The sequence below is a fragment of the Cynocephalus volans genome, chromosome X (assembly GCF_027409185.1).
Source record: "Cynocephalus volans isolate mCynVol1 chromosome X, mCynVol1.pri, whole genome shotgun sequence".
Taxonomy (NCBI): Eukaryota; Metazoa; Chordata; class Mammalia; order Dermoptera; family Cynocephalidae; genus Cynocephalus; species Cynocephalus volans.
The window spans coordinates 115849258-115863785 of record NC_084478.1 but is presented as its reverse complement, the minus strand read 5'-3'; the positions used below and the strand labels follow the sequence as shown (position 1 = coordinate 115863785).

General features: G+C 34.5%; 1 protein-coding gene across 1 annotated transcript in view; it reads right to left on the bottom strand.

Moving 5' to 3' along the window:
- The window catches only part of IL1RAPL2 (interleukin 1 receptor accessory protein like 2), a 565961-nt gene that overhangs the window by 289929 nt on the left and 261504 nt on the right, over nucleotides 1-14528 (bottom strand). The gene's annotated exons all lie outside the window — the stretch shown is intronic.

Here is a 14528-nt window from a genome sequence, read left to right as displayed (position 1 = left end):
CAGGGTCCATCTCTATACAAAGTTGAAACTTGAAAAGAATATTAACATCCTTGTCCATATATTTCAATGCCTTTAAAGTAAAAGCAAGTCTGTCTTTGAATAATGACAGAGCAATATAAACCAACAACCGTTAATAACTAATAATCTATTTTTAAAATAAGATTCAGCTCTCGAGATCCATAATTATGCATTTCTATAACTTGATAGTACAAAATGAGAACTTGTCTTCTCCATTCAAGCAGATATTTAATTTATTTTTTATTGGAAAACAGTTGTTTGTACATGTCTGTGGGGTACAGCACTGAATAACAATACCTGTGTGCAAAATGTGATGTTCAAATCAGGATAATTAATATATTCAATATTATACAATGTAATAAATTTTTGTGACCCTTTACCAATTCCTCCCTTAACACCTTCCCCCCTTCCCACCTCTGGTAACTTCAGTTCTGTTCTCTTCTTTTGAAAGTTCAACGTATTATTATGACTGTTGTATCTTTCTTTCTTTTATTTATTTATTTTTTTAGCTCCCACTTATGAGTGAGGACATGCAGCATTTCTCTTTCTGTGCCTGGCTTATTTCACTTAACATAATTTTTTCTAAGTTCATGTTGCTGTGAAAGGAAATATTTTATTCTTTTTTATGGCAGAGTAGTATTCCATTTTGTAAATACACCATATTTTCCTTATCCAGTCATCTGATGATGGACATTTAGGTTGGTTCCAACTCTTGGGTATTGTAACTAGAGCTGTAATAAACATGGGAGTACAGGTATCCCTTCAACATGATGATCTCCATTCCTATTCTTGATACTACATTCAGTTAACATGCTAAGGAAAGTTGCCTTTTTCAGAGTCAATTTCAAAGAGGAAAAACATGTTTTGCAAATATTTTCTCCCACTTTGTTGACTGCCTTTTAACTCTGTCAATTGTTTCTTTTGCTGTGCAGAAGCTTTTTAGTTTGATATAATCCCATTTGTTTATTTTTCCTTTGGTTCCCCGTGCTTTTGGGGTCATATTCATGAAGTCTGTGTCCAGTCCTACTTCCTGAAGTGCTTCTCCTATGTTTTCTTTAAGAAGTTTTATTGTTTCAGGGTGTATATTTAATTCTTTAATCCATTTTGAGTTGACTTTAATATATGGTGAAAGGTATGGGTCTAGTTTCATTCTCCTGCATATTGATATCCAGTTATCCCAGCAAAATATACATCTGACAAAGGTTTAATATCCAGAATATGCAAGGAACTCAAACAACTTTACAAGAAAAAAACAAGCAACCCAATTAAAAAATGGGCAAAAGAGCTAAATAGGCATTTCTCAAAGGAAGATATACAAATGGCCAACAGACATATGAAAAAGTGCTCAACATCACTCAGCATTCAGGAAATGCAAATCAAAACCACACTGAGATACCATCTCACCCCAGTTAGGATGGCTAAAATCCAAAAGACTGAATGATAAATGCTGGCGAGGTTGCGGAGAAAAAGGAACTCTCATACACTGTTGGTTGGACTGCAAAATGGTGCAGCCTCTATTGAAAATGGTATGGAGGTTCCTCAAACAATTGCAGTTAGATCTACCATATGACCCAGCTATCCCACTGCTGGGAATATACCCAGAGGAATGGAAATCATCAAGTCGAAGTTATGCCTGTTCCCCAATGTTCATTGCAGCACTATTTACAATAGCTAAGAGTTGGAACCAGCCCAAATGTACATCATCAGATGAGTGGATATGGAAAATGTGGTATATCTACACAATGGAATACTACTCTGCTATAAAAAAGAATGAAGTACTGCCATTTTCAACAACATAGATGGACCTAAAGAGAATTATATTAAGTGAAATGAGTCAGGCACAGAAAGAGAAATATCACATGTTCTCACTTATTTGTGGGAGCTAAAAATAAATAAAGAAATACACACAAAAAAAGGGGGCTGGGGGAGGGAAGAAGACATAACAATTACAATTCCTTGAAGTTGATATGACAAGAAAACAGAAAGGACATTGTTTGGAGAGAGGGGGGAGTGGGAAGAGGGAGGGAGGTTTCGGTAACTGGCCACAATAATCAACCACAGTGTATATTGACAAAATAAAATAAAATAAAATAAATCATAGAATTTGCGGTTGATAGAAAAAAAAAACCAAAGAGGAAAAACATGGATATCTTTGAGGATTGAAGACTGAAAAAAAAAGTGGATGTTCTTTTGTCTTCTCTCTAGATGGGAAGAGAACTGGAGACTATGGAATTAGACTATGGATTAGTTCACAATAAATTGTTTTCCTTTAATGCCAAGTAGTCAGTACAATAGTGATTAAAGGCTTCTTAGACAGGGGTTCAAATCCAAGCTCCACTAATTATTAGCTATATGACATTATGAAAACTATTTAATCACTCTATGCCTCAGTTTCCTCACCAGTGAAAATAACAATATTTATCTTATAGGGTTCTTATAAAGATTAAATGAGATAACTTATATGAATTGTCTGGCACATAGAAAGTACTTCATCAATTTGACCTGAGGTGATTTTGATTGTTACCACGCTATTCCGTTGGGTTAATTTATAATCCTTACAAAATTAAAATAGGAATGCACAAACATTAATATCATATCACAGTGTAAATTCCCAAAGATATCTTAGGCAGAAAGTATTTACTGAATTTCTATTATGTTCCTGGCATTGTGCTAGTTACTGTAAAAAAACCGAAGAAGAGGTTAGAGCCCCAGCTTTCAAGGAATGTACAGTCAAATTTGGAGTATGCAAACTATTTTTGGCAAAATGCTATAAATGGTCTCTAGCAGAAGCTAGAAATGCTTAATCTATAATGAGTAGGGTAAGTCTAGGGCCAGAGTATAAAACTATGCCAAATTCCTTTCTGTATGCAGAATCAAGGTGGGAGGGTAGATACTAAGATCTGCCATAATCTGGGAAGATACACAGAAAGTAATTTATTCTCTGATTTCAGATGCAAAATTTCTTGGCATAACCATTACCCTGTACACTTAGGAGACAAATAAAATTTAAAATTTACCTTCTAGAAGGAGCTTTATTTGACTCATTATTCTCACTACTGACTGCTTGCTTTGCATGTTAACATTTGGAACTAAACATGTTTCTGTGTGTGTGTTGGGGGGTGTTGAGAAAGAGACAGAGAGGCATATATATCTCGCCTAATCCTTTGTTTATATATAAACAGGGACCCAAAGAGGTAAAGTGACTTTGCCGAAAAAAAACCCACCTGATTATTAGCAAACAAGAATTAGAACTCTGAGCTCTATCTAGCACCTCTCTAGGTACTAAGAGAATTATCAAATCAATAAACCAGTTCCTTCAAAGGAAGCCAAGAGGTTATTCATGTCTTTATGAGCAGGACCCACATATTCAACATCCTTTGCCACAATTCACTGTACAATCTCTTACTGTCCATTGGATAAATGGCTATGGAGTGCTCAATAAATGCTTATTGAAGGGAAAAGCTTGTGTCTTGATTCAACATTGGTTAAAACAAAAATCCATGGACTCACCTCCTCCATACAAAATAAACGTATTGTTGCTAAAGAAAAAAACTAGTCATCCTTTCTGCTATCCCAAACATAGCAAACGAACAAGATTCTCATCTGTTGTTATAGCAAGTAATCACACTTCACAGAATGAACCATTCAGATAAGTAGATTACCAGTGATTTCAAGTAGGGGTTTTGTGACATGAGAGAGAAAACTGAACCTTTCTAATACCTACTAGAGGGAAGAGAAAATGCGGGACAGGGCCACAGATGGCAAATCATGAGAGCATCCTAGGGATCTGAACCAAGGGTGATTAGTATGAATGGAGTTGGGCAAAAGGCCATGTGTGCTGGGGCAGGAGAATTTAATCTCTTAATTTTGATTTGGGGCTGAAGAGTTATATTGGGAAAGAAAGATGGGAAGAGAGGGAAAGCATTGATGTTAAAGCAAGCGGGCTGCCTTTCTCAGAGGCTCAATTTTGATGAACTGATAGGTAGAGTGTGAATTCATAGATTTGTTTCTGAGAACAATCATTCTGACCTTAACTCTTTTAATAGCTATTTTAACAAATTATTCCATAAAATTTCTACACTGATAACAAATATCTTAGTACAAGAAGATGTTTTTTCTTCTCTTCACACATTGGCAAAGTGTAATTAAAACCAGCAGCTATTTCAAGAGCGTTCTGTAATAAATAAAGCCAAAACACAATGCTGTTTATGTATAAATTCTAAGCATTCTTCATTTTAGGTAAAATGACATGGGGAATGCAAATCCCTAGCTTCAGCAAATTTTCTCTTTCTAAAAGTGATTCATCACCATCAGATTACTTTGCAATTTCATGAAATGGGCTTTGGTGGCAATTTGAAAAATTAGGAAGGGGGACTGCAACTGCAGTGGAATAAAGAGAATATTACATAACCCCAAGTGAGATATTAATCTCCATCCAGATGGCCAATGTGCTCTCATTATCAGGAAACAAGGCCTCATGCAGCTCCTTAATAATCCAAATTTTGATAGCATTAAGCAACCCAGTAATGAGATAATTTGGGGACTATCCCCAGGCAGGAACAATTAATGATGCAGTATGAAAGTTTTGCAGGGGGAGAAAGGGTTTCAGGGTGGGAGAGCTGTGCAAATCAAGGATAGAGATGAAGGTGCATGTTCCCCGGTGTCCTGTTTATTTAGGAACCAAAAGAGCATCTCTAACAAGACACAGAGTGCTTCTTTCCTAAGAAACTGTACTGTACAAATTACACACACACAAACACACACTCCACATATACCTAGATATTGCTTCTTTCTTCTGTATGCCACATTAAGCATTCACATATCTCTTGCTTATAGTTCACCTGAGCCTACTTTCTTGCTATTAAACTATACTCGGCTATTATTCCTCACTTTATTTCTATTGTACTGGATTTACGACAGGATATGATTGTTCTCTGAGATGAAAGGAAGTACTTTTGATGGAACATTCAGTGATTTTCTTAAATACAGATTGCTTAAGAGAAGCTAGAAATTTACTCTTCAGACAGCCCAAGTCTTCAGGGAATAGAGAAAAGCAGGCTGAGATTAATTTATGCAGATGTGTAGCGATTGTATACAGATTTTTCTTTTTAGGGCCTAACATACTCCATTTGGAAGTATTAACCCTTTCAAACCACTAGGGTAACACTAGCATAAGATAGGAATTCTAACCCAAATAGATTTTGGTGACGAAGTGTCCATGGAGAAAAGTCATTAGCACTTGCTTCTTCTTGACCCAGTCCCTAATCCTCTCCCTATACATTCCCTCTTGAGTTGAAGGAGACTAATTTTCTTCACCCAGCCAGAAGGCACTAAGGACATCTGACACTACCAAAAAAATCTGTAAAGTGCAGAGTGGCTCCATTTGGGTTCCTGAACTTGGGGCGTTGGAAACTCTCCTTGAACGTCAGCAGCAGCCAGCAATAATGACTGAGTGCTTACTGTATGCTAGGCACAGTGTTTGGCACTATGTATATATTATTTTATTTGATCCTCTCAACCTCAAAGGCCTCAATACAACATGATCAACAGGAAATTCAGATTTTCTACATAAGGAAACTTTCAAATATATAACAGAGCATAGATTTAAACCTATGTCTGTCTGACTCAAGTGCTTGTGTTCTTTCTATGTTCTTTCCCTAGCAACAAGATAACATGAACTATTTTAACTACACTGCCCTTGTATGTACACAGACATGGCTTTATTCTGGGTAAATGAGTGAATTGTTGTCAGTTATTTGGTCTAGATGGATAGGTGACCATGTTTTAGCTACATGTCTGTGCAAAAGTTCATGATCTGCTGAATACAAATGGTTTCCCAAGAGGAGAATTTTTTTAAAAATGAAGATGGAAGAGACTAGGGAAACTCTTCTTACCTATTGCTCAGTAAACATTATCAGATTCTTTGGTATGTTTAGCAATATAATATTCTACTCACAGATCCCTGCCATTTTATTTCAGGGTGAGGGAAGAGGAAGGGTTACTGCAAGCTCATTATATAGCTTCCTAAACTCCATTACTTGGAAAAAATCCCAAATAAACAGCATGTCATTATTTATGTGCTTATGTTATTAATAATCTATATTTGAAAGATACAGTGTAAAAAGAAGTAGTTCACATGTGCCTGGAAGGAAAGAAGGAAGACAGGGAGGAAAGAGTGGGAAGAGAAAGAAAGGAAGAAATGAAGGGAGGGAGAGAAGAAAGAGAGAAAGAGATAAACGAAAAGAGATGGAAGGAAGGAAGAAAAGGAGGTAGGGAGGAAGGGAGAAAAGAGACATGAGAGCATCAGCAGCCTTTGTTATACAAGGAGACATATGGTGAGATTGGGGAAGTATTCCCTTTGCAGTTTTTGCCACCTTTCTTAAGTGAGACTGCCTGTTCTTAAAACATTTTTGTGGTCACTTGGAGAGCCTTATACAGAGCAAGGTTGCCTGCTTGACCATATATTGTGAGAGAAGAAATACGTTGAACTGAATCAAGGGTTTTGTGTGCACTAAAGACATAACTTTGCCTGCTTTACCACTTTGTCAAGATAGGTGCTGAACAAATATAATTAGCTGTTGGACAATCTGATAGCAAAGGATCCTCTAATATTCCAGGGGGTATAGTGGCATTTTAATTTAGCATGGCTAAAATAACTAATATAAAGGATGATATTGATAAGTTTGATATATTTATACCTAGGCAAGCATCATCTTTTCCTACTGAATTTTCTCTGTGAGTATTTAATAAGTGTATATATTTTTTATATATTTGTAAATGTGATCCCAGCTGGGATAGCAAAGCAAATCGGAAGAAGATATTTAAAGGACTTTGATAACAAAGTTTTTTTTTTTTTGAACAGAAAATATGTACTCACATACACATGCCCCAAACACTTACGTTATCAACATTGTATTTTTTTTTATAGTTTCAACATAAAGGGTTGCTAAGTATATATAAATAGAATTTCTATTTTTACAGCAACCTGCTTGGTCTCTTAAAGAAATGTTGTATTATTATCCTTTGTGTCCTGCTCACGTGTCTAAGCCACAAAGATAAAGTCAGGGATATTGCTCTGCTGCTAAAAGCCAAACACAGATGTATGGATGATAATATAAGGGAAAAGGTTCACCTTTAAAGGAGAACTAGAAAGATTTTGTAAAATTAACATATCTTTAAAATAAATATTCAATAACCAACATATAGACAGAAAGTATATTGTCTAAGTAGATGAATAGAATAACAAAAATTATATGTGCAAGTATGAGAGAGATTAATACACAGACACAGACAGACAGAAATATGCATGCACATACACATACACATTCATTTTACATTGAACTAAATATTTTAAGACCATTCATCCGAGAGCAGCACTTCTGGAATGGTGGAGTAAAGACCCCAAAAATTCACTCCTCCATAAAAGCAATGAGAACACTGTCAAAAACTGTAAAAGCAACTTTTTCTGAACTCTGTAAATTAACTAAAGGTTTACAACAATCCAGTTAGTGTTAATTCAGTAAAAATGGCTGAATATCAGTAATAATAATGAGATTTGTAGTGTTTTAACTTGCCATAATCCTTAGCTCCAGGGTAGCCTTAAAAACCAATAGCCTCACAACTACAGTAGCTTGAATACCTGCAGCTTTCCAACCACTGGAAAAGTTAGAAAGGGTTTAGAGCAATCCAAAGGCCACATCTTCAAATAATTATCACTATTTAACCTGTCTGGAAGCTCAATGAAATGCTCCATTCTCAGGGCACTATTTCTTTCACCAGAGGAACTATTTTATCAACAAAGAATTTGTCAAGAATGATCAGTGTCAATTGCTTAACTTCACAGCTATCTGTAGCTTTAACAATTGGAATTAAAAAGAGGCTTACCAAAACATATAAAAAGGAAAAACTGGAGAATATGACATTCATAGAGGGCTTTGCAAAGCTCTGAGATGTTCCTGGGCATTTAGAAGGTCACATGCATGAGCAAGACTATATACTTGCCAAGAAAAGACCTTAGAGGACTTGCTAATAGGAACGGGTTTTTGGGTGTGATAATAAGGGCTGGCCAGTTAGCTCAGTTGGTTAGAATGTGGTGCTGATAACACCAAGGTCCAGGGTTCAATCCCTGTACCGGCCAATAGCCAAAAACAAAAACAAAACACTCTCTCCCAGCTTTTGGGGATGATGAAAGTAGCCTGAAATTGATTGTGGTGTTGGTTGCATAACTCTGTGAACATAATACATGAGCATAATATTTTAAGGTTTATCCATGTATTAGTGCTTAATTGCTTTTTATTGCTAAATAATACTCCAATATATGGTTATATTATGTTTTCTTTATCTATTCATCAATTGATGGACATTTGGGCTGTTTCCATGTTTTGGCTATTGTGAATAGTGCTGCTATGAACATTCATGTACAAGTTTTTGTGCAGACATATGCTTTCATTTCATCAGCACCAGATAAACATAGCAGACCAAAATAGTTTCACAAGGGGTCTGAAAATTAAATCATTATTGGAACCACAACCTGCAAAAGGAGACCAGGACCTGGGTGCTAAACCTAAATTGATAACTGCCTGCTAAAGTAAAGTATTTAAATAGGACCCAGATGCTCCTACTACAACAGACACACCGTCAGGAAATAACTAAAAAGTTACCCATCATATCAAGAACCATGGAAACCACAACTTAAATGATAAAATACGATGAGCTGACCCAACACTGACACAAATTGAATGTTGGAATTATCTGAGAAGGATTTTAAAGCAGGCATCCCCCAAACACTTCAACAACCAATTAAAAATTCTCCTTAAACTAATAAAATATCTAAAATTTCAGCAAAAAATAAGTTAATAAAAATGAAAATTATATAACTAAAAGATACAATAAAATAAATTATAAAAACTTTATGGATACACTCAATAGTAGAGTGGAGATGAGAGCTGATAGAACCAGTGAACTTGAAGACAAGGAATACAATTCACACAATGTAAACAACAGAGAGAAAATAGACTGAATAATAATAAATAGAGCCCCAAAGGCTTGTGTGATAACAAAAAAAATCTAATATTTGTACATCAGAGTTTCAGGAGAGGAAAAAGAGAATGGAGCTAAAAGAGTATCCAAAAAATAAAGACTAAACCCAAACTGGAAAAATTTCCTAATTCTTTACCTGGCAAAACTAACCTTTAGCAATGAAAGGAAAATGAAGACATTCTCAGATGAAGAAAAACTAAAATAATTGAATGCTAGCAGACCTATCTTTAAGTATTGGCTAAAGGACGTTCTTCACACAGAAAAAAGAAAATTATGAAAGAAAGAATCCTGTAGCATGAGGAGGAAGGTAGAGGAACAACAGAAAGAACAGAAATATGAGTATATACAATATATTATCCTTTTATTCCTGAGTTTGATAAATCATATTTGATGACTGAAAAGAATTATAACACTGTTTGACACTAAAAATGGTGATATTTAATAGTGAAAAAAATAAGGGACCTAAATGGAAGTGAGATTTCTATATGTCACTTAAAGGGGTAAAATTCTAAATGCTAACACCAGTAGACTACTATAAGTCAAATAAGTATATTGTAATACCCAAAGCAATGAATATGAAAGTTATAAAAAGAGATACAATAAAATGCACTATAAATAAAGATGTAATCTTTAAAAGTGTCAAGTAAACCACAAGAACACATGAGAAAAGAAAGGAACAAGAGCTAGAAGAAACAAACAAATACATAAAATCTGTAATAAATAATAAAATCAAGAACAGACATGTAGACCAATCGAATAGAAAACAGAACCCAGAAATAAACCCTGACATATATTTTCAATGGAGTTTCAATGAGGGTGGCAAGACCATTCAATGGGGAAAGAACAGTCTTTTCAACAAATTGTTCTGGGAAAACTGGATATGCACATGCAAAGGAATGAAAGTGGACCCTTACCTTAGACCGTATATAAAAATTAACTCAAAATCCATCAAAGACTTAAATTTAAGGGCTCAAATTATAAAATCCTTAGAAGAAAACATTAGAGAAAATCTTCATGGTATTAGATTTGCTACAACTTATTTGATATAACTCTGAAAGCATAGGCAACAAAAGAAAAAATATAAATTCACCAAAATTAAGAACTTCTGTGCATCAAAGAACGCTGTTGAGAAAGGAAAAAGACAACTACAGAATGGGAGAAAATATTTGCAAACCTGATAAGGGATCAATATCCAGAATATATTTTAGGAAACACAAATGAACAACAAATAAACCAAAAAGAAAACCTCAATTCAAAAAACGAGCAAAGGAATTGAGTAAACATTTCTCTAAACAAGACATATAAATGGCCAGTAAGGACATGAAAAGATTTTCAACATAGTCAGTAGGGAAATCCAAATCAACACCTCAGTGAGATGCTTCACACCCATTAGGATGGCTATAATAAAACAAACAAACAAACAAACCAAGAAACAAAAAGGAAATGAGTATTGGTGTGGATATGAGGAAGTTGGAAACTTTGTGTATTTCTGGCAGTAATGTAAATTGTGCAGCCACTGTGGAAAACTGGTGGTTTCTCAAAAAGTTAAACATAGAACTACCATGTGGCCCAGAAACTCTTCTCCTAAACTTATGGCCAAAAGAATTGGAAGCAGGGACTCAAACAGATATTTGTACAACAGTGTTTATAGCAGCATTATTCACAATAGCCAAAAGATAGAAACAACCCATGAATTCATTAATAGGTGAATGGAAAAACAAAATGAGGTATATAAAAAAATGGAATATTTTCAGCCATAAAAATGAATGATATTTTGATATATGCTATAACATGGATGGAGCTTGAAATTGAGGTACCTAGAATAGGCACTTTTATAAAAACAGAAAGTTAAGTTGGGGGAGGGGGAAATAGTGAGTTGTCTACAGAGTACACAGTTAATATTAGGGATGATTAACAACTTGGGGTACAGATAGTGGTGATGGATACTCAACATTGTAAATATATTTAATGCCATTAATTGTGCACTTATAAATAGTTACAATGATAAATATTGTTTTATACATACTTTACCACAATAAAAATAGTAATAAATAAATAAATAATAAAATCGATAACTACCTTGAATATAAATAGTCTAAATACACCAAGCAAAAGACTGAGATTGGCAGAGTAAACAAAAGAGCATGTCCCAACTATATCCTGTTTATAAGAACTCACTTGAGTTTCAACACCATAGGTGTTTTTACTGTAAAAGGATGGAAAAAGTGATATCATACAATGATTATCAACAGAAGAGCAGCAGTGGCTACATTAATAGCAAAGAAAATAAAGTTCAGAGCAAAGAAAATTACTAGCAGCCAAGAGTTACATTACATAATAATAAAGTAATCAATCCACCAGGGAGACACAATGATCGTAAAATGTGTACACACCAAACAACAGTCTCAAAATACAAGAAGCAAAACCTGATGAAGCTGTAAGGAGAAACAGACAAATCAACAAATATAGCTGAAAATTCCACACTTCTATCTCTATAACTGATAGAACTACTACACAGAAAATCAGCAATTATATGGCAGAAATGAAAACACCATCAATCAATAAGATCTAATTAAAATCTACAGAACACTCCACCGATATCAGAATGTACATCCTTTAAGTGTCCAAAGAATATGCACCAACAAAGGCCATATCCTACATAACAAATTGAAAATAACTGAAATCATACAGATCATGTTATCTGATCATAGTAAAATCAAACCAGAAAGCAATGACAGAATGACACCAGGAAATAGAAATTAAACAATATACTTCTAAATAACAGCTGGATCAAAGAAGAAGCTGCAAAGGAAATTTAAAAATACATAGAATTGAAAATAAGTGAAAAATACAACATATCAATATAAGCGGTACAGCTAAAGAGGTGCTGAAAAAGAAATTTATAGTACTAAATTCTTATATTAATTAGAAAAAAAGAAAAAGTCTAAAATCAATAATCCAAGGTCCAACTTCAAGAAGCTAGAAAGAAAAGAGCAAAATAAACACAAAGCAAGAAGGAAGGAAAGAATAAACAGCAGAAATCAACTGGATGAGTCTCTAGGGAATTATTCAGAGTGAAAAACACCATCCCAGAAGGTTACAAACTGTACGATCCAGTTTATGTAACATTTTTGAATTGACAAAATTTTAGAATTGGAGAAGAGATTAGTGATTGCCAGGGGTCAGTGCTGGTGAGAATGGAGCAGGGAGCAAGAGGGAGGGATCCTTTGTGGCGATGGAAATGTTCTGTAACTTGATGGTATCAATCTTAATATCCTGGTTGTGATACTGTTGTGTAGTTTTGCAAGATGTTACCAGTGAGTATAGGATACATGGGATCTCTGTATTATTTTTACAATTGCATGTGAATCTGCAACTATGTCAAGATAAAACATAGAAAAATTTTTAAAAGTTGCTGAAAGAGGGTAGGATGATTGCAATTTACTGAAAAACATTGAGACTATGGCCTGCCTAGACCCAACCCATTCCACATGCAAGAAATATAATGGATACATAGTCATATGATATGTTTATGATATGGAATTCTAAACAACTTGTACTTTTTTTGGCATTTTTTTCTTCTGTGCTGATTTGGGACTATAATCCTACTTCAAAACAATTACTGGAGAAGTGGCAGACTAGATAGATAGTGAAGGTGAACAGTAGCATGAAAGAAAACACCCAGGATGCATGAATCTTCTTTCCTTGCCCTAGAGGAAGGGAATTGAGAGAATCTAAGATAAAAAGGAACTTGCTATTATGAATTTGCATAAGACTGCATCTTTACTCCTAGCTGGATTGCATGGTTACCTGTTAACTGTTAAGCAATAGATTGGACTTCAAAAACATCAATCAAAATTGTTTTTTTTGGACATATACAAAACCAGTATGACGCAAATTTTTTTAGATAATATTACAACTTTTTTTCAGTGTACATGTTTATGGGGTATAGCTTGCTGTTTCAACAAACGTATGTATTGTATAATGACTTAATCAGAATAGTTATATTTATCAACTAAACAGTTATCATTTCTTTATGGTTATAACATTCAAGATCCTCTTTTCTGGCTATCTTGAAATATACAATACATTATTAGCTATTGTCACTCTAGAGCACCAGAAATTATTTTTCCTATCTAACTGTAACTTTATAAATTTGTACTAATCTACCAAACTTTCTCTGGTCCCCCTTCCCCTCCCTTTCCCTCTTTCTGGTAACCACTATTCTACTATTTCTTTTTCTCTCTCTCTTTTTAATATATTTTTCTTAATTGACCTATGATAATTGTATAAATTTATGGAATACAATATGATATTTGGGTACATTCACACTTTGTGCAATGATCATATCAGCGTGCTTAGTATATCCATCACCTCAAACATTTGTCACTTCTTTGTGTTAGGAATATTGAACATCTCGACTAGCTATTCGAAGATAAACAGTACTTTGCTGTTAACTGTACAGTCTTCCTATATTACTATAAAACACTAGATTTCATTCTTTCTATCTCTCCACTATTTTTTATCCACTATCCACCCTATCCATATCCCCATCTACCACTCTCCCCCTTCTCCATGCCCACTACCAGTCTCTGGTAACCACTATTCTACTCTCTACTTCCATGACATCAACTTTTCTGGCTTCCACATATGAGTGAAGACATGTGGTATTTCTCTTTCTGTGCCTGGCTTATTTCACTTAATGTAATTTTCTCCAAGCTCATCCATGTTGCCACAAATGGCAGAATTTCATTCTGTTTTATGGCTGAGTAGTATTCCATTGTGTAGATGTATCACATTTTCTTTATCCAATCATGTGTGGAAGGACATTTAGGTTTCTTCCAATTCTTGGCTATTGTGAATAGAACCATGATAAATACGGGAGTGTTTATAATCCATTTGAGTTGTTGATTTCCTTTCCCCTCAATATATACCCAGTAGTAGGATTACTAGATTCTATGGTAGTTCTATCTGTAGTTGTTTGAGAAATCTCCACACTGTTTCTATAATGGCTGTACTAATTTACACTCCCACCAACAACGTATAAGAGTTTCTCTTCTCTGCATCCTCACCAGCATTTGTTATTTTCTGTGTTTTTGAAAATAGCCATTCTAACTGGGGTCAGATCATATCTCATTGTGGTTTTGATTTGCATTTCTCTGATGATTAGTAATATGGAGCATTTGTTTCTTATATCTGCCATTCGCATGTATTCCTTCAAAAAATGTCTGTTCAGTTTCTTGTCCCATTTTTAAATCAGATTATTATTATTATTATTATTTTACTTTTTGAGTTTGAGTTCTTTGTATATTCTGGAAATTAATCCCTTGTTCAATGCATAGTTTGCAAATATTTTCTCTGATTCTTTTGATTGTCTTTTACTCTGTCGATTGTTTCCTTTACTGTGCAGAAGATTTTTAGTTTGATATAATCCCATTTGCTAATTTTTGCTTTTGCTCCCTGTGCTTCTA